This window comes from Phoca vitulina, unplaced genomic scaffold (genome assembly GCF_004348235.1).
Source record: "Phoca vitulina isolate PV1807 unplaced genomic scaffold, GSC_HSeal_1.0 scaffold17, whole genome shotgun sequence".
Classification (NCBI taxonomy): domain Eukaryota; kingdom Metazoa; phylum Chordata; class Mammalia; order Carnivora; family Phocidae; genus Phoca; species Phoca vitulina.
Genome location: NW_022589720.1, coordinates 23,138,942 through 23,152,930, shown reverse-complemented (window position 1 = coordinate 23,152,930; position 13,989 = coordinate 23,138,942). Strand labels below are relative to the sequence as shown.

The 13,989-nt window shown below is 34.1% G+C and overlaps 1 pseudogene; it reads right to left on the bottom strand.

The window, feature by feature from the left end:
* Positions 1–11,443: 11,443 nt before the first annotated feature.
* Positions 11,444–11,807, bottom strand: LOC116639032 (annotated as a pseudogene).
* Positions 11,808–13,989: the final 2,182 nt, after the last annotated feature.

The window sequence follows — 13,989 nt, the reverse complement described above, 5'->3', positions numbered from 1 at the left end:
ATGTTATATGACTTCTGTGATCTTCCTTCTCCAAATACCAGCCTCCCATGTGAGAGTAAGAAAATATGCAACTCTCAATTTAGGGATATTTTAAAAAGATACTTGAACACTTCTCAAACTGTCAAAATCATCAAAATCAATAAAGTTATGAGAATCTGTCAACAGCTAAGAAGAGCCTAAGGTGACATGACAACTAAACATAATGTGGTATCCTCGATGAGTTTCTGGAAAAGAAGAAGTCATTAGATAAAAATTAAGGAAATCTGAATAAACTATGGATTTTCGCTAATAATTAGTTAATAATAGAGCAATTCTGGTTCATTAACTGTGACAAGTGGACCACACTAATGCATGATGTTATGATGGAGGCTGCTAGATATAAAATATATGAGAACTTTCTATATTGTCTTCACATTTTTTTTGTAAGTCTAAAACTCTTCTAAAAACTAAGTTTACTAATATATAAACAGCAATTTTTAAAATTCATCTGGTTTGGATGGTTCAATAATAGAATGTTGGTGGTCAAAGGACAAGTCCTGGAAATAAACACACCCCAAGTTAAAAGTCTATGTACAGAGTCAATGTGACTATGCCTTTTTTTTCTTTTTAAAATTACCTAATTTTTGAAATATTTACATAATGAGTCAAAATAAAGACGAAAGAAAATAAAGGTAAAGCAGCATCTTTTAAAAAGTGATTCATTTGATTCATATCAAATTCCTACCAAGTGAATACTATTGTTTACACTTGGCCAAAATTTTGCAAGAAAATGATTTCTTTATTTGTGAATTTTAAGATAGGTAATGGCTGGTAGAATATAGAACTGACGAACCAGAGCAGATATTGGTAGTAAATAGCATTTATACCTACATAACACCTAAATATTAGACTGGCATTCCTAAAATGTAGAATGTCAACCCATCCTAAAGACAAAATGTTTAGACTGAGTACTTGAAGTTTTGTTGTGTTTTACAGTGGGAAGAAAATTGTATTATAGAAACAGGTATAATGACAAGTTTCCCAAACCAGAACACCCCAAGCCCAAAAACTATAATGGGCACAAACCTAGAGGAAAGAAGGAGAAACCATTACTGATCTTCCTGACCTCACTGTTCCACTTCCTGTTACTTGGGAGCCCCATTGCTCTTTGACTATAAAATTTGGTACGTATCTCCTCTTTTGGACAGATTCCTTTGCATCCTTCAAGAACTGGCTCAAAAATCACTTTCTCCATGAAGTCTTACATGAAACTACCAGAAAGAGTTAACTGTCTTCATCTGTGTCCCTACAGATATTGTGTTTATTATTTTCATTTCTTAAATATTTACCAAATAACTACTGTATTCTAGGTCCATATTTGTATGTCTCTACCATCATTCCTTGAACTGCCTGAGAGCCATACCTGATTACTCTTCTAGACTCAGGCTACTGCTTGGTGATCTTGTAAAAATGAAGGAAAGAAAGGACTTAACACCTACTCACAGCCAGCTGTTTGCAGTACATCCTTTATTAACCATATTTTACAAATGTGAAAAATTAGACCCCAGAATGGAGGTAATATGTCTGAGGTAAAATTTCCTTCTTTATTCTTTTGATGCAATTGAATAAATTGATTACTGAATGTGTAGCCTATTTTGAATACTTGGGATAAATCCTACCTAATCTAGTATATAATTCTGATACATTTTAGGTTTGATGTGCTATAACTTTGTTTAGGATTTTTGCATCTACTTAGATGTTGGCTTGTATTTTTCTTGTAATGTCTTTATCTGGTTTTGGCATTAGGGTAATTCTGGTATCATAGAATGAGTAGGGAGTGTTATCTCTGCTTCTGTTTCCTGGAGGAGATTAAAGAGATTTAGAGTTATTTCTTTCTTAAATACTTGGTAGAGTTCACCAGAGAAAAAAATCTGGGCCTGGTGCTTTCTCTTCTGGAAGGTTACTTCTTGTTTGAATTTAACAGATAGGAATAGATTCCTATTCAGATTACTATTACACTACTACATTACAGTAGTGTAAATTTTGGTGGGTTGTGTCTTTCAAGTATTAGTCCATTTCATTCAAAGTATCAAATTTATGATCATAAAATTTTACATAATCTGTTATCTTTTAAAATGATGGTACTGTTTCATTTCTGATATTGGTTAACTATGTTTTCTCTCCATTTTTGTTCCTAGCCTGGCTAAAAGTTTATCAGTTATATTATTGTTTTCAAATAACCCTATTTTTGGTTTCATAGATCTTCTCCTTTTATCTATTGATTTTTCTCTACTTCTTATTTTAAACTTCATTGATTTCTACTTTAAGCTTGTTATTTCTTTTCTGTTTTTTTCTTTTTAGTTTTGTATTGCTCTTCTTTCTCTAGTATCCTAAGATGAAACCTTACATTTTTGTTTTTAGAGCTTTCTTCTTCTATGGCCATTCAGTGCTATAAATTTCCCTCTAAGCACTGCTTTCACTACATACCACAAATTTTGATAGGTTGCATTTTCATTAAATTTAGATTATTTTAATGTATCTTTTGGCATTTGGTCTTTTCTGTTATCGATTTCTGGTTTAGTTCCATTGTTTTCCGAGATCATGTTTTGGATGATTTCAATTCTTATAAATTTGCTGAAATGTGTTCTGTGTACTTCAATATGATAGGTCTTGGTGAATATTCCATGTGAGCTTGAGAATTATGTATATTCTCTTGTTGTTGGGTAAGTATTCTGTAAATGTCAATTAGATCCAGTTGATTGATGGTGCCTCAGTTTGACTAGATCCTAACTGATACTCTGTCAGCAGGATCTGTCAATTCCTGATAGAGGTCTGTGGAAGTCTCCAGCTCTAGTAATAGAGTTATTTACTTTATCTTGCTGTTCTATCAGTTTTTCCCTTATTTATTTTGGTATGTTGCTGTTAAGCACATACACATTAAGAATTGCTAAATCTTAGACAATTGACCCCTTTATCACTATGTAATGCCTCTCTTTGTCCTTGATAATCTTCCTTGCCTGAAGTCTGCTTTGACTAGCACTAATATAGTTACTCTAGTTTTCTCTTCATTATTAGTGTTAGCATGGTATTTTTTTCTTCATCCCTTTCCTTATAATCAATCTGTGTCTTTCAGTTTGAAGTGGATTTCTTGCAGACAACACATAGTTTGTTCTTTTTTTATTCCCCTGTTATTCTGTTTTTAACAGTTGCATTTAATCCGTTGATATTTAAAGCAATTATCTATATAGTTGGATAATTCTCTCCCCTTACTATACTGTTCTCTATTCATTGCACTTTTTTCCTTTTAATCTTCCACACTTTTTCTGCCTTCTCTGATTCAATTAGTCATTTTTAATGAATCTGTTTTCTCTCATTTTTAAATCAAACTATTTATGCTTTTTTAAAAATGATTTTAGTGTTTGCCTAGAAGTTTGCAACATACATTTATAACTAATTCAAGTCCACTTTCGAATAAGACTGCACCATTTTATGAGTAGTGCAGGTACTTTATAACAGAACTTTTCAAATTCATCCCTCCATCTGTTATAACATGGCTATCATTTATTTCACTTATTAAAAAGCCATAATCATCCAATATGTCTTGCTGTTATTTAAACAGTTATCAAATCACCTATGAATAAGAAAAAAATATATATATATATTTTTAAAGATTTTATTTATTTATTTGAGACAGAGAGAATGAGAGAGAGAGAGCACATGAGAGGGGGTAGGGGCAGAGGGAGAAGCAGACCCCCCGCCGAGCAGGGAGCCCGATGCGGGACTCGATCCCGGGACTCCAGGATCATGACCTGAGCCGAAGGCAGTCGCTCAACCAACTGAGCCACCCAGGCGCCCAAGAAAAAAATATTTTAACTTAGCTTTATTTATTCCCTTTCTAAGGCCCTTTTTTTGTGTAGATGTCAGTTTCTGATCTTCATCATTTTCTTTCTGTAATTTTTTTTTAAACGTTAAATTTCTTTAAACATTTTTTTAAGGCCAGTCTATTGGTGACAAATAATTTCCTTTGACACATGATTCTAGGTTGATGATTTCTTTCAACATTTTAAATATTTCACTCCTTTCTCTTGTTGCTTGCATTGTTTATGACAGAAGTCTGCTATAAGTCTTACACTCCTTTCTACCTAGACAAGATGTTGTTTTTCTGGCTCTGTGTTTTAAGATTTTTCTCTTTGTCTTTAATTTTTTGTAGTTTAAACATGGTATGCATAGGTAAAGGTTTTTTGTTATTTATTCTGCTTGGAATTCTCTGGGTCCTTGATGTCTGGTTTGCTGTTTGCCATTTTGGGAGAATTCTTAGTCATTTTTACCTCTTATATTATTTCTGTTCCTTTTTCTTGTCCTTCTGATATTCCCGGTACACATATATTATGCCTTTTTGCCCCCCAGTTCTTAGATATTTTGTTCAATTTTTTTTCATATATGTTTTTCTCTATGCATTTCAGCTTGGAAAATTTCTGTTAAGATATCTTTAAGCTCGGTGATTCTTTCTTTTTTTTATTTTTTTAATGTATCCAGTCTGTTGATGAGCTCATGAAAGGCAGTGTTCAATTCTGTTGTAGTGATTTTGATTTCTAGCATTTACTTTGATTCTTATAGTTTCCATCTATCTCCTTATATTACCTACCTATTTGTTGTTGCGTACTGTCCACTTTTTCCATTAGTCCCCTTCACACATTAATCATAGTCATTATTAATTTTCAACCTGAAAACTTCAAAATGTCTGCCATTTCTGAGTTTGGTTCTCTTACCTAGTTTGGCTCAGACTATGGTTTTTCTTGCCTTTTAGTATTCCTTGTAATCTTTGTTACATGTTAGACATTATATTTGGAATAAGAACTAAGGTAAATAGGCTTTTAGTGTGAAGTTTTATGTTTATCTAGCTATGAGTTAGGCTGTTGTTACTGTCTGGTGTAACTATAGGTGTCAGAGGCTTCACTTTCCTCTAGTGTCCTTGAGTTTTTGTTTGTTTCCTGTGTTGTCTTTGATTTTGTATTCGTTAAGGTTCTCCAGAGAAAAAGAACCAATGGGATGGAGATATAGGTATATATACATATATTGAGAGAGAGAAAGGAAAAGACAGGAGACCCCCATCTTAGCATCTTAGCTCTTAAGTCTTTCACCTGATTGATGTCCATTGTCATTATGAGGATGGGTAATTTGCTTTTCTCAAAGTCTACTGATTTAAATGTTAATCATTTAAGTATACCTTCAGAGCAATATCTAGACTGATGTTTGACCAAGCAGCTAGCTGATTGTCATAGCCTACACAATATGAAATATCACAGATTTCCCTACAAATTTCTTCTTAATTAGAGTCTTAGGCTTGTGGTTCTGTGTGCTGTAATACCCTGTCATTTTTAATGATCCCCTGGGTCATGGTTTTCACAAGTGCTTCTCAGTTTACTCCCATTCTCCAACCCTGCCACTTAGGTGAGACAAGAATTGTAGACTGGGGTAGAGTTAAGTATTTCCCTTCCTCCATGTAGGTTGGGTTCCAATGAAGTAGTTTCTGCTGAAGGAAGTAATGGAAAACAGGATGTTGAGAGTGTTTTGATATGGTTGCTTTTCCCTTACCGATATTTCAAGAAGTTATTTCAAAATGCACCAGCAAATTAAGGTTCCTCTTCAAATTTGATGAGTTTTTGGCTATTATTTCTTTGAATATTCTTTCTATTTATCATGTCTATTTATCATCTTTTCTGATCTTCTCATTAAGCATAAGGTGGTATACTAGGTAGTATCCCACATCTATCTGACACTGTCATTTTTCTTTTCATTTTTTTTTTCTTGTTCCTCAGACTGGTGATTGCTATTCATCTGTCTTCAAATCCATTGTTTCTTTCTTCTGCCAGCTTATGTCTGATGTTGAGCCCCTCTAGTAAAATTTTTATTTCAGTTACTGAATTTTTCAAATCCAGAATGTATTTTTTATTGTTTTTTTTTTTTAATTTTATGTATTTTGATAAGCTCTATTTGGTGATGTATCTGTCTTATATTTCCTTTTGGTTCTTTATAATTTCTGTTGGTTTTTTGAACATATGTAAAATAGCTGATTAAAGGTTATTTTCGTAGTAAATCCAATGCTTGACTTTCCTTATGAACAGTTTCCATTGATTGCTTTTTACCCATGTATGGTCCAAAAATTGTTTCTTTGTGTGTTTTATATATTTTTTATTGTGGAAAACAATATAAAATTATATAATTTGTCAACTCTGGAAATTACAGTCTTCCTTTATCCAGTTCTGTTATTGCTATTTGATGTTTTTCTTGTTTTATTTTTTAAAAATTTTAATTGAAATATACTTGACATACAATATTAGTTTCATGTGTACAACATACTGATTTGACAATTATATACATTATGAAATGTTCACTGTGGTAAATGCAGTTGCTGTCATCATGCATAATTATTACTGACTGTATTTTCCTATGTTGTCCTTTTCATCAACATGACTTATTTGTGAGTATCAGTTTCCTATAGCCCTTCAGCTCTCCCAGAGTTAAGCTCTACTGATTTTCAAAGTCAGACATTATGATGGCTTGCCCCATGCCAGTCCCTGGGGCCAGGGATACCCAGTGTGGGGCCTTATCCCCTCATTCCTCAGGGAAGACCTCTGTGCCTATGATTACCCTCCCACTTGTGAGTTGATGCACCAGGGGTTTGGTGTCTCTGCCCGCCCCCCCCCATCCTTATCAATGTGGTTTTTTCTTTATATCCCTTGCTATGGAAGAGTTGTTTGGCTGGTCTTCAGGTTGTTTTCAGGGTGAATTGCTTTTTTGTACTTGCATCCTTGATGTGTACATGGGAAGAAATGAGCTCAGTATCTTCCTACTCTTCCATCATCCCTACAATATTCTTTGTTGTTGTTTGTTTAGGATTTCTTTGGACTAATTCTATAATGTCTGTATTCTTTGTGTGTGTATCTGCTGGTCTCTATTTGATTAATTTCATAGAAGGGAGATATACTTAAACACCTTGAACTAATCAGTTTCTAGGACTTTGCTGAGTGCCTCTGTGTCTAGGTGTAGGTGTGTGTTGGGGTACATATTCATTGCTTGAGCCAATAGGTTAGAACTGTCATAATCTTCACATACACTTATGTTAAGCCTAAAGGTTAAGCAGAGGTTAGAGTACCCTTTCATGTCTCTTCTGGGCATGTGCACAGTCCTACACATGAACACAGCCTCCTAGATTCCCAGAAATATTATGGAGTTTTTCAGAGTATTTTAGTTCCCTCCTTCTCCCCTTTCCCTTTGTGGAACATCCACTAAACCAATGACACATTTTATTAATGATTCTGTTTATTTCCATGGCCTCTGACAATTTTTTTCTAAGTTTTTAAGAAAACTTTTAAACTTCATTCCTATTAATATGTGATGTCTCTACTTTTCTAATAATGGTACAGATGGCTATGTACCTCAATTCCAATGCTCCTAGAATTGAATTATTAATTAAAAAATAGAATATAATTATATAGCAATTATCAATACATTTATTGAAAATCTTTATTGAAAATCCTTATTCACGTTCTTGAGCTTATTTTTTTAAAGATTTTTTTATTTATTTATTTGACAGAGACACAGCGAGAGAGGGAACACAAGCAGGGGGAGTGGGAGGGGAGAAGCAGGCTTCCTGCGGAGCAGGGAACCTGATATGGGGCTTGATCCCAGGACCCTGGGATCATGACCTGAGCTGAAGGCAGATGCTTAATGACTGAGCCACCCAGGCGCCCTGTTCTTGAGCTTATTGTTTTAATCATAATAGTAAACTTCTTTTTAATCTATTTAAATTTAGCTTTCTGTATTGATTTAAATTTTTATTAGCTTTAGTAGAAAGTTTTGTTTTAAATAATGACAATTTAAATAATTTTCTAATACTTCACCAATGTAGCTATAGGCATATTAGAAAATTAAGTTTTTAAGTGTCATGCACAATGCCCAAGGAAAAAGTAATGAATGTATTTGAGTATTATTCCTGATTAAATTTGTGTATTTTATTAGATTAGAAACAAAGCTTTGCCAGTGGGAGTATATCATTACATGGTAGTATAGAATGGCCCTCATTTCATGGGAAAATTAGTTTTGTGTTGAAGTTGCATTTCTTTTTCTTTAAATCACTCTTTTCCTCTATCTTTTGGGAAATTTTCAGCAATTGTGGGTCACTGAATAAATTATTTAATGTATGAGAAATAACTAAACACAATTAAATTTGTTTAACCCTTCATATTTCATGTTATCTAGATCTCTTGTTAAGTAATATGGCATTCTTAAAAAAAAAAAAAGGTTTCTCATATAGACCAACCTATATCATGACCCTCTTATAATAAGTGGAAAATTGGTAGTTTTCCAGATTTTTGTGTTTTTACTTATAAATTTGAACTTAAAATAGGTTTAATAAGTAATCTAAAATAAAACACTGGGTATTGATTCTGCAGTATATTAATAGGTGTTATGATAAAAAAAATTCATGGTAGTCAAATGCATCTTAGAAATGTTGGATTAAAAAATGTTGAGGTGTCTTTATGGCAGAAATTCTCAGTGCATTTGCAAAGTTTAAAAAATATGTTAGTTTTATCAACCTGCTAATTTTCATCTTGACCAAAATTACATCATAAAATATTTTTATTAGTGTTCTAGAATATTCTAGTGTTCTAGAATATTGCTAATTACTAGAAGCCTAAAGATCCACTTTTAATGTTTACCCAGCCAATTCACAGAACTTACTTAAATCAACAATTATAAAATATATGCAAAAATAAGCCAATTAAGTATAACAAAGAATGCAGTGCTACATACTTAATATTACCCATTTCCCATTTTACCCCACCAGCCTGTCTAGGGCAGAAAACAGCTTTCTTTACCCTGGGCCAACATAGTAAAATATTTTGAACTGTACTGAGTTTCTTCCAAGGCTTTTAATAATATTTCAAGGTTATCAAGTTATGTTCCTCAGCCTTATGTAAACTTAGGTTTTGACCACCTCTATAGTCTCATCTTGTGAACTAAACCCGTGTTTTTTGTTCTTGCTTGTTTTTTAAATCATTCCATATTCCTCTAATAACTATTCATTTTGGTAGATGAGCTACCTTATAACTCCTCTAGGTCTACTTCTCCTGAAGCTATTACATCAAAGTGAGAACTAGTTTCAAACTAGTTTTTTCCTGTGTTTTTCTTTTCTTTGACAAGTGCTGAGTAGTGAGAAACTTAATTGTAATTGGATCAACTGTGTCTTTCATATAGCATGAAAAATATTTAACTGCCCAAAACGCATGTATAGGGTTACTGTATATACTATATATATAATGCTATGACTCCTTACTTGGAAGTGTGAAACTCAGGGCAAAAAGAAAAAAAAAAGGTGGGGCAAGGGAGAATGAGGCAAGGTTTTCCTCTTATTATCACTTTTTTCTTTCCTTTTCTTTTTTACCATTCTAAATTATTTAAGTCATCTTTTGTCACAAGCAAAGGGATAGAAGATCAGTCTACAGGTCATCATTTGGTACAAGTAAAGAAATGAGCTTAAAGTCCCATACACTTTACCGGTCCATGTACAGAGTAATGGTCCAAACTGGTGCTGTGGTCCACAGTGTCAGGGAAGTGGTCCAGATTTTCTTTATTCATATATTGTGGGTTGGAAGTGGCTTTGCATGAAGGCTGTGGAATAGGGTGTGGTTGCCATCTTTCCAGAGAAAGAGCATCTCATCATGCAGAGATGAGGTAGAGATCATGTGCTCTCCCTGATGTGACTTCAGGAAAGCAGTCAGCATATTGACTCCAACCCCAGGAAGAATGATGAAGTAGACGAGGATCTTCTGTGTGTGATCTGAGCCCTCCTCACTTGGGGTGTCTCAACATAGGCCTCCCCAGTTGTGACTGGAACCCATGTAGTAGCCCAGAAATCAGGGACTCAGCTACCACCTCCATTTTTGACCTGAAGCTATCATTACCTCTTAATTCACACCATTATTCTAGAGATTAGAAATAAAATATGTATTCCTGTTTAAAAAAAGAATTATGACATTTAAAATTGTAATGGCAGTAAACATCAAGTTATGTTCCTTAGAAAATCTGTGCAATGAAACACATATTCAGTCAATTTCAGAATTCAGAAGAAAATCATAGAAACTAGATATGGTGAGAGAAACATTAAGAGAGAAGTGGAAAATAAAATCAAATCTACATAAAATGGCAATGTCATGAAACAGAACTGATATAAAATGATGAATGAAAAAACTACCATGTTAATGTGAAAGAAGAGCCCCATTGACAAATTTATTTTTTTCATTTAAATAATTTATAAAGCTCCAAAAACACCAAGCAAAATTACTGACTCATTACGTTACTTTTGCAAATTACAAAGAGGTTTTTTTTCTTTTTAAAATTATTATTTATTTATCATTTATTTATTTATTTTGGTTTTGTTCTATTTTTGGTGGGTGGGGAGGGAAGGTAAAAAAAAAAAAAAAAGTTTGGTTTTTGCTTCAAGGAGCTTTTCTAAAGAGTGGTAACTCATTCATTACACATTCCCATGGATGAATACTGTTTTCTTGGCTTTCATGACAGTTTGAATTCAAGGTAATGTGCACGAAATTTATTTTTCTGAAATTCAGTATATTCATTCAGACACACATGGGGTGACCCTTGTGTTCTCTTTCTCATACAAAAGATATTGGCACTTTGGCTTCAAGAACAAATAAAAAGTATCATAAATACAACTTGTGATTTGGATCTGGGCTAATGACTAAGGAGCTATTCAGCTATAATGGTCTTGGATATTTCAGTGTCCTGTGAGCTTACAATTAATAAAGAGACTGCTGATTCTAAGAACTATGCCACCAACAAGCAAGTGAAGGAAGAGTTATAAGTCTGATGCAGAGTTCAGAGCAAAATATCAATAATCTCCTCACTTTTGTGATATTTATAGAGAGTGAGGATAAGAATTATATGAATAATGATAAATAAAAAGTATTTACAGAAATGGGAAAATATTTTTCATTAAATTTGCCACTTTCTCTAGTTTAATAAGATGCTTGTGAGGAAAAGAAGGCAGGAAACTAGTTATGTTGTTGTTTAGAACTTCTTAAGAGCAAAAAAATGAATACCAATCAACTTCCTTGGTTTAATATTAATTGCCTTAAAGCGTGTTATTTTGTGAGGTGCCTAGGTGGCTCAGTTAAGCATCTACCTTCAGCTCAGGTCATGATCTCAGGGCCCTGGGATCGAGTCCCATGTCTTCGTCCTGCTCTCTGCTCAGCAGGAGTCTACTTCTCCCTCTCACCTTCTGTTTTCTCCTTCCCTCTCTCTCTCAAATAAATAATAAAATCTTTAAAAAAACCCAAAACAAATCCCATGTTATTTTGTAACTTGAACACCTATGCTGTGCCTTGAAATTTCAAAGCAAAAAGTAAAATCACATAGAAAGCCAGAAATGTCATCAATGCATCTACACAGATGTTTGCTTGTAGTTTTTGGTATCCCAAACCTTTTTTTCACACATTGCACAGATGTCCTTTTTGTAGGCACAGCCCTGGCAGTAATGAGAACCTGGTTGGTTCACAGAACTTTTACAAATTCTGCAAGTGGAGAACTTATTCTTTCCATATGGATCGAATCTTGCTTTTTTTTTTTTTTTTTAAGTCAAAGCTTTATCTTCGTTCAGCTTTCTTCTGCCACTTTCTGTGGTATTCCTTGCACCATCTTTCCATGTGTTTGGAGTAATAACAGTACCAAGTTTCTTTTCACCTGGGAACTGCAGTTAGCTTCTCCCAAAAGATGCAGCCCCTTAACTCACATTTTTCACACACCATCCTTCCCGGATGGTTCCCTTGGCTGCAGAAACAGCAGCAGCTTGAAAATATCAACACAACCGCCAGGGAAGGATCTTTTCCTTTGTCTTAAAATCCGGAAAGTAACATAATGATATATCAGTTACTAGGTTCACATCCTTCCCATATTTCTGAAGACACAAGTCAAGATAAAACTGATAGTTACCGAACATTTGATATGATAAAAACATAATACCACTAATGGAGGAGGAATTTCCTCTGCTGAATATGAGTAGATGGAGGTGACTGAGGGGGTAAAGAAATTAAAAAAAAAAAAAAAAGGCAAGTTTTCACAAGAAACTGAGAATGCATGAAACAAGGATGATAAAAATTCTGATTAACCACAGATAGTGGCAAATTGAATTTTAACTAAATAGTTATGGTTTTCCAAAGCAACCAAAGCAGCTCATCTTCACGAGGCTAGTAGTGGGTACTAAAACTCTTTAATATACCCCATCCCTTACTACTATGATAAATTACACACACAAGTGGTTGGCATTCTTAAGAATATTGGTTAAAGAGAAAGACTAGGAAGTAGAAAGTGTTTTCTTTTGCTCAGCAAGTGAATAACTTCTGTTAGGTTTCTGTTTCCTCTCTGGGGGCCTATTTGACAGTAGCCCATTACCTTTAAGAGACAGCCCCACACCCTACTCGGTACAACAGTATGTTTTATTCTATGATTTCTGTAGGGCACAAATATCATAGTATGATCATGTAAAATACGTATGTACATTTTTTGTTTCAAGTTTTTATTTAAATTCTAGTTAACATATACTGTAATATTGGTTTCAGTAGAATTTAGTGGTTCATCACCTACAACACCCAGTGCTCATCACAAGTGCCCTACTTAATACTCGTTACCCATTTAACCCATCAGCCTGCCCACCTCCCCTCCAGCAACCCTCATTTTGTTCTCTGTAATAAAGAGTCTTTTATGGTTTGCCCCCTCTCTCTTTTCCCCCCTCCCCTATATTCATCTGTTTTGTGTCTTAAATTCCACATATAAAAGAAATCATATGGTATTTGTCTTTTTCTGACTGACTTATTTTGTTTAGCATAATACACTCTAGTTCCATCCACACCATTACAAATGGCAAGATTTCATTCTTTTGATGGCTGAGTAATATTCCGTTGTGCATATATACAGCTTATTCTTTATCCATTCATTAGTCAATGGATATTTCAGCTCTTTCCATAATTTGGCTATTGTTGATAATGCTGCTGTGAGCATCAGGGTGCATGTATCCCTTTGAATCAGTATTGTTGTGTCTTCTGGGTAAATACCTAGTAGTGCAGGGTTGTCCGGGTGGCTCACTTGGTTGAGTCTCCAACTCTTGATCTCAGATCAGGTCATGATCTCAGGGTCGTGAGATCAAGCCCTACATCAGACTCTGTCCTGGGCATGGAGACTGCTTAAGATTCTTTCTCTCTCCCTCTCCCTGCCTAGCTCTTGTTCTCTCTCTCTCTTTCTCTAAAGAAACAAACAAAACAAAACAAAAACCTAGTAGTGCATTGCTGAGATATAAGGCAGTTCTATTTTTCTATTTTTAACTTTTTAAGGAACTTCCATACGGTTTTCCAGAGTGGCTGCACCAGTTTACATTCCCACCAACAATTTAAGAGGGTTCCCCCTTCTCCACATCCTAACCAACACCTGTTGTTTCCTGTGTTTTTCATTTTAGCCATTCTGACAGGTGTGAGGTGATATTTCATTGCAGATTTAATTTGTATTTCCCTGATGATGAGTGATATTGAGCATCTTTTCATGTGTCTGTTAGCCATCTGTATGTCGTCTTTGGAAAGATGTCTATTCATGTCTTTTGCCTATTTTTTAACTGGATTATTTGTTTTTTAGGTGTTGAGTTTGATAAGTTCTTTATAGATTTTGAATACTAACACTTTATCAGATATGTCATTTGCAAATACCTTAAATATGCACATTTTAATTATCAGACGGTTCTTTTTATATAGATCTTGAAATACAAATCAGAATAAAATTCAGATGGAATAAGGACTTAAATGCATAGAACCTAAATTACTGAAATACCACAGGAGAAAATTGAAACTCTGAGCTACACAATAAAAGCAGACATAATGATTTGATTAAGTATCAAAAACTTCAAAAAGTAAAAACAAATTTCAAAATAGAGAATTTCTGCAATGC